The sequence below is a fragment of the Sturnira hondurensis genome, unplaced genomic scaffold, assembly GCF_014824575.4.
Source record: "Sturnira hondurensis isolate 20B ecotype Veracruz unplaced genomic scaffold, ASM1482457v3 Scaffold0015739, whole genome shotgun sequence".
Lineage (NCBI taxonomy): Eukaryota > Metazoa > Chordata > Mammalia > Chiroptera > Phyllostomidae > Sturnira > Sturnira hondurensis.
This window is the reverse complement of record NW_028088370.1, coordinates 15,683-22,890: the sequence shown is the minus strand read 5'-3', so window position 1 is coordinate 22,890 and position 7,208 is coordinate 15,683. Positions and strand designations below refer to the sequence as shown.

At 43.0% G+C, this 7,208-nt stretch overlaps 1 pseudogene; it reads left to right on the top strand.

Annotated features, from left to right (window-relative positions):
• The first annotated feature begins 1,365 nt into the window (after window positions 1–1,365).
• LOC119000464 (charged multivesicular body protein 5-like) lies at window positions 1,366–2,144 on the top strand (annotated as a pseudogene).
• Window positions 2,145–7,208: the final 5,064 nt, after the last annotated feature.

Here is a 7,208-nt window from a genome sequence, read left to right as displayed (position 1 = left end):
CAGGCCATCACAGCAGCCTCCTTGCTGTAGCCCTGCATCTACGCATGCCCTTCAACAGTGCTCCTCCACAGGACTGCCAGCGAGCTCTCCCAAATACCAAGCTAGTTGTTCTGTTTCTGAATAATCTATTTCCCCATATTATTTTATTTTAAAGTTAAGTAACCAAGGGTATTAGTTACTTATTTAATCTCGAATTATGTTTCTTTTCTCTTAAAATCCTCTCAGGACTCCCCATCCCTCTTCAAACAGAATCCAAACTCCTTATGGCCAGAATGATTCCCCTTTGTGGTCTGTCTCCTGCCTGTGTCTCTGACCCCAGGCTCATGGCCCCTCACTCGGTAATCCGCCACACCAGCCTTGATCTATTCCTTGAAATGTTCAGCCTTCAGCCTTTGTACTTGATGCAGCTCCTGCCTGGAATACTTTACCCATGGTTTTGCATGGCTGGCTCCTTCTCCTTCACGTCTCAAAACGTCACTTCCTAAGAGAGGATATCCTTAGTCACCACCTCCACACCCAGTCAGAATGTTATATTACCTCGTTTTATTTTCTTCTGGGCACCTGTTACCATTTGAAATTCTCTTGTCCACTTAATTGATTTTTCGCTTGTACTCTTCTGCCTCCCTAACATGGGACTGTAAAGCCCTTGAGAGCAGTAACCTTGTCTGACATGTTCAAAGCAATATCCATGCCTAGAGGGTGCCCATTAGATATCTATTGAACAAATGAATGCACTGTAGATTTGTTATAAAGTTAAGGAGGGTAATGGGTGTAAAATATTCAGGTTGACAAGAGATTTGGCTACGCAGTCACACTGAGAACTAGGCTGGTAGAGTCTCTGTCATATTTTGATATTACCATTTCCACACATGGTTTCCAGGACTATTGAGTCAGGGAAAGAAAGTATAGAGAACTCATACTTGCCCTGGCATTTCAGGGCAGGTATGAGCAGCAGTGATATGTGTCACTTTCAACTAAGATTCACTGACCAGAACTGGAATTCAGTGGCTTCATTCTTACTATAAGAGAGGCCTGGCAGTGAAATAAAGTGCGCATAAAGTCTTCAGAGAGTTCTACTATCTCTACCACATACCCATTGTTAGAGGAGAGAAAACCGAGGAGCAGAGGGATTAGAAACTTTTTTCTCCATGTCACAGAGCTGGCAATTGGCAAAACCTAGGCTGAAACCCAGGCTTCCTGGCCTGGGAGCCTGTCTTCTTGACCCCAACACTGATGTTACAATTCCACACAGCAAATCCACTGACATCCAGAGAGTATCTCATGGGCTTTTATTCCTGTCCCTATTCTCTTTCCAAAAGTGACTGATTTTCCTGCTGTAATAACAAAGTTTTGGGGCCAGTCAAGATGAACCGAATCTCTGGGGAGGTGAAACCCAGGGCTCTGCTACCCATCCTGACTGATCGCATTGGCACAGTGGACAGCAGAGCAGAATGTATTGACAAGATTTCTCAACTTGCTGAAAGATGCTGAACTAGTGAAGTATAAGGATCAGATCAAGAAGATGAGAGAGAGTCCTTCAAAGAATATGGTAATATGGTCAAGCAGAAAGCCTTGTGGGTATTAAAGCAAAAGTGGATGTACAAGCAGCAGGACAATCTCGCCCAACAGTCATTTAACACGGAACAACCCAACTACACCATCCAGTCACCGAAGGATACCAAGACCACGGTTGATGCTGTGAAACTGGGAGTGAAGGAAATGAAGAAAGCCTACAAGCAAGTGAAAATTGGCCAGGTTGAGGATTTACAAGACCAGCTAGAGTATATGAAGGAAGATGCAAATGAAATGCAAGAAGCACTGAGTCATAGTTATGGCACCCCAGAGTTAGATGAAGATGACCTGGAAGCAGAGTTCGATGGACTGGGTGATGAGCTTCTGGCTGATGAAGACAGTTCTTACTTGGATGAAGCAGCATCTGCACCTGCAATTCTAGAAGGTGTTCCCACTGGCAGAAAGAATAAGGATGGAGTCCTGGTGGGTGAATTCGGATTGCCACAGATCCTTGCTTCATAGACTTGCATTGTTCAAGTACATGGTGTAAAATAAATACTTATTCTGGGACTAGGAAATATTTATCTTTCCAAATTTACCATAACAGATTAAGGTTTCTTTCCTTTCTTTAAAGGAAATGTTCATTATGTTGCTCTCCACCCCCCACCCCATTAAGAGAGTCAATGTTTGGGGGATGATCTTTTTGTACTAAATTTTTACTTTTTTTCTCTTACAAAAGACTAACTCAGTAGGTATATATGATTTCATCCCTCACTAATAACTTGAAAAGAAACTAAGGAAATGGGATTCTTTAGATTTTATGATAGTATAATTTCATAATCTCAAATTGACCTGATAAATTAATAAGGCAGATGAGCTTACTGGGACTGTTCATGTCATGATTCAAAATAATTTTCCATTGTGGTACGTATTATAAGTTGGTGTAGGGGATGGGTTTGATTTGGTCTGGCAAATGTGACTCAGCTCTGTATGGAAAACCTACAAAAGCGAGGTGGTGGGCAGGAGCCAGACCTTCAAACCGAGGTTTCCCATGAGAATCAGGCCTAGAAAATGCGTACAGACTGTTATGGCTTGCTCTTGCCAAAAATTTCTCATGCTGGTCTGAGACAGTAGATGTGTATTGTCTATCTTCCAGGTAATTTCCAAAGCCTGTGTGAGTTTTCCTAAGGACAGAGCTAATCAGCTCACTGCCTTTCCCTTCTGCGTCTGTTGTTTTCATTTCCTTGACTGTACCTAAAATGTGGACAACAATATTCTACGTAATAGATCATAAATCCTTCTTTGATGTAAGTCCCGAGAAAAACAAAAGCCTGTCTAGGCAAGGGTTGGGGCGCTCTCCCCTTGAGAGAGTGGCCGTGCCGTCCCCCTTCTCTCCATAGGATTGCTGTAGCCTGTGAATTTACTCTTGTCGTCACCCACAACAGGCGGACTCTGCTGGCCAGAGTCTGCCACAGAATGGTTAAAATGATGGTCTTTTATTTTTTATGAGTTGTGTTGTGTCTTGTGAGTAACCATTACTGTGTCCAGTATGGGAATGGAATTATCACTACGTTGTAAGTGAGTGTTTGAAGTCTGTGGTTCCCTCAGTATTACAGCCTGACTTATAAGCAATAATGAATATTTCTTGATATTTAATGTGTGAGACATTTATTTATATTCAATAAATATTTTTCAATAGAAAAAAAACAGAGTTTTTGCACTTTGATACTTTTGGTGTTGAATCTTTAGCTTATTGTGGCCAGTCAGCTAGACTTGCCTTCTGACTTACTCCTTCCCATAAAATAAAAGCCTGTCCAGAGCTGAAAGTTCATCATGAATGAATCAGTCAGAAAGAGCAAGACCCACCTCTTAGAACCTAGAGCTCCCCTTCAGCCCTGGCAGGGATGCTCTCAGTGTTTCCAGTACCCTTTGGTGGTGACTTTGAATGGTGGAATTTCTCTCCCTGATTCAAAAGAGGCTGGGAGGCAAAATGTACTGGGAAAGTTGGATCAGAAACCCGGAGACTTCCCTATCACTAAACAACACACCCAAAATGGCTCTAGTAGAAAACTGACAGTTCAAGTTACTACCTGTGACAAGCCAGGCTTATTCAGTGCAGCCTCAATATCACCGTAGTGTGCGCAGGCCTAGCCAGGCACTCTACAGGCATTACAGCATGCAGTCCTTTCAGAGATGCCATGGGACAAATTTATTAACAACATCCACCCCTCCATTTTTCAGGGGAGAAGGTCAAGGTTATAATAGGCAAATGCCTTGCACATGAGCCATCTTATAAGTGGCTGAACCAGAATTTAAGCTCCAGGCTTCGGGATTCCAAAGATCCCTCATTTTGCTACTACACCAAACTTCCACTTAGAATCCTAAACTAATAAAAATAGCCAACCTAGATTATGCCCAGCATTGTGCTATGTGCTTTCACAAACTATTTCCTCTCATCCAAACAACAACAGCACAACCACAGGAGACAGGTGGCACTACTGTCATCCCCACTTTACAAATAAAGAAACTGAAGCACAGAGAAAGGAGGTCAGCGAAGGTCAGAAAAATTGTAGATGGCAGATCTGGGGCTTAGACACAAATATTTCTGCCTCCAGAGCTCTGGCTTTAGCTGCTTACTAGGCACACTATCATTTGGTTCTCATTTAAATGAAAACATTGGAGGCACACTGGTGGGCAAGGGGAGCAAGTTAGCCACAAAGAACAGTGACAGTGGTCCATTTGACTTTATTTGTTCATTCACACTGCAGGCCATCCCACGAGGAATTGGAGGTGACCTCAAATAGTTTGTTTTTCTAACTGGTTGTCTCTTCATGAAGGCCTGTGATTGCTTCCTGGCCCATTCCACCTGAGTATCTTCTTCCTCCTGAATCACTTCATTCCCGCCAAGTTCTCCACTCTCTCTGGCAAGAGTTAAGTTCAGTTATGTACATATTATTAGAAACTGTTGATCCGAGAAAACTAAACTTGCAAAGTTCCCTTTTTCACACCTGTTCAAGGCCTGGTCCAGCTGTTTCCAAGACAGAACCCAGTCCTAGGTAAGATGAAGGTGAATGAGAAGTGAATGACTGCTTTTTTGTGTGAGTGTGTGCGTGTGTATGTCTGGGGGCAGTAAGCATATACAGAGCCCTGGACTTAAAATCTGAAAGCCAAATTTCAAGTTCTGGCAATGCTGCTTACAGATTAGCTGACCTTTAGCAAGTTTCTTAACTTCTCCGATACTTCATATCAGAGAAAAGAGAGGGAGAGAAACATCAAGGTGTGTTTGCCTCTTTCATGACATGCACTGGGGACCTGGCCCGAAGCCCAGGCATGTGCCCTGACTAGGAATCGAACCAGAGACCCTTCAGTTTGCCAGCCAACACTCAATCCACTGAGCCACACCAGCCAGGGCTATTTTGTACATTAAAAAAAATCCTTACTCAAGGACTTTTTTCTCACTGCTTTTAGAGAGAGAGGAAGGGAAAGAGAGAAACATCAATGTGAGAGAGAAGCATTGATTGCCTGTCTCCCATATGTGCCCAGACCAGGAATAGATCCCACAACTTTTTAAGATTTATAGGGTGACACTCTGACCACCTGAGCCACACTGACTAGGGAGGCTGTTGTCATTTTTTATATGACAGTCTAAGGGAAAAGAGGCCAGTGCTCTTGACTCAATAGTCAGCTACTGCATGTTTTTAAAAAATACTTGTTTATTGCCCTGGCTCATGTGGCTCAGTGGATTGAGTGCTGGCCTGTGAACCAAAGGGTTGCTGGTTTGATTCCCAGTCAGGGCACATGCCTGGGTTGCTGGCCAGTTCCCCAGTGGGGGCATGTGAGAGGCAACCACATCTTGATGTCCTCTCCCTCTCTTTCTCCCTCCCTTCCCCTCTCTCTGAAAATAAATCCATAATTTTTTAAAACTATGTATTAATATTGAGAGAGACAGAGAAATAGAAACAGGGAAAGAGAGAGCGAGAGAGAAACATCAATTTGTTGTTATATTTACTGAGGCATTCACTGGTTGATTCTTGCAAGTGCCCTAACTGGGGATCAGACTCTCAACCTTGGGGTATCAAGACCACACTCTAACCAACTGAGCTACCTGTCCAGGGCTATTGCATGTTTTGGAAATTCTTGGGCCACATGAGTGTGCCTCTTGCAGCAGGCATACGGGCTAGAAATGCTGCCTTAGACTGTAAACTCCAAGAGGGTAGGAACTCTTGCAGCCTAATTAATCTTTGATGGTATCTGTGTCAGGATGGGCAGGGTAGGACAAAATGGTGGCTGAACTACAACCTGGAAAAGATGGCTGATGTCCAACCAGGGAGCCAAAACGACAGGCTTTGCCAAAATGGATATCTGCATAGCAATCTGAGCCCGAGGAAAAGCACCAATGATATTTTGCCGCTTTGTTCAAAGGGGACCAATCCCCAGCTCCCATGAAGAGAGCCAACCAAAATAAAACCACGCCATATTCCCTGCTTGGGCGTGACTTCCCCAGCCCCACTTTGTGGCCGGAGAACCTGGCCCAGGTGTGCAAACCCCAATAAAGCTCTATTCTGCCTGACTTTGTGGCTGATTGGCATTTTTTCCTCGGCAGAGCCCAAGAAAACCTTTCAGTCTGAAACCATATGTGGCATAGTAAATATTTGATGAATAAAAAATATATTTATCTGTAATTCAGACATTCTGTAGGCGCACTGAATTTTCTCTTCCCAGTTTCCATCTTTTAGTTTTCTGATTTATGACAAAAAGGGAAAATATAACATTTTGCTGAGTCCTGATATGTCAGTTATCATGAGGAATAGGTATACACATACATATGCAAACAATTACAGATATAGATATAGATGTAGTTACAGATATGGTAGTTATAGATACAGATAATGATAGTAGATATCAGCATAGTTATAGTTGTAGAAATTATACTTACAAAGACAGATATACATGTAGATAGAGATGGACATATAAGTATAGGTATCTTAGACTTTTAGTCTTCTTAACACGCTGTGAGATTCGGTTCTTTATTAATGCAGAAGGTGGACATTGCAGGTGCCTATGTTCAGGCATTTATCCCTGTTCCTTTTCTAATTCCAAAGATCAGGCAGCCATTTCTTTTTTTGAAGTCTAATTATTCAGTGAGAGTTTCCTCAGAGAGAGTTTGTGAACAGTAACTCCCATATCTGGAGTACTCATCTGTGCTGAGTCTGTGCTTTCGTACTTTATACAGGATGTTTGTCATTTATTCACTACCACAACTTTAGGAAACTGGCATTGCTAATATTTCCATAGTTTAGAGAGAGGTTAAGAAATTTGCCTATGCCCTGGCCAGGTGGCTCAGTTGGTTGGCGCGTTGTCCTGTACACCGAAAGGTCTCTGATTTGAATCTTGTTTGGGGTGGGTCCAGGAGGCAACCAACTGATGTTTCTTTCACACGTCAATGTTCCTTTCTCTCTTTCTCCCTCTCCCTCTCCCTCTCCCTCTCCCCACTCCAGCCCTCATCCTCTCTCTAAAATCAACAAATATACCCTTGGAGGATAAAGAAGGAAGGAAAGGAGGGAGGGAAGGAGAAAAAGAAGGAAAGAAATACATTTACCTAAAGCTGTGTGGGTGAGCAAAGAAGCTGCAATTTGAACCTTGCTGTTTGGCTCCTAGAGGGCATGCTCTCAGCTACACAAGCTGGATGCTTGCGG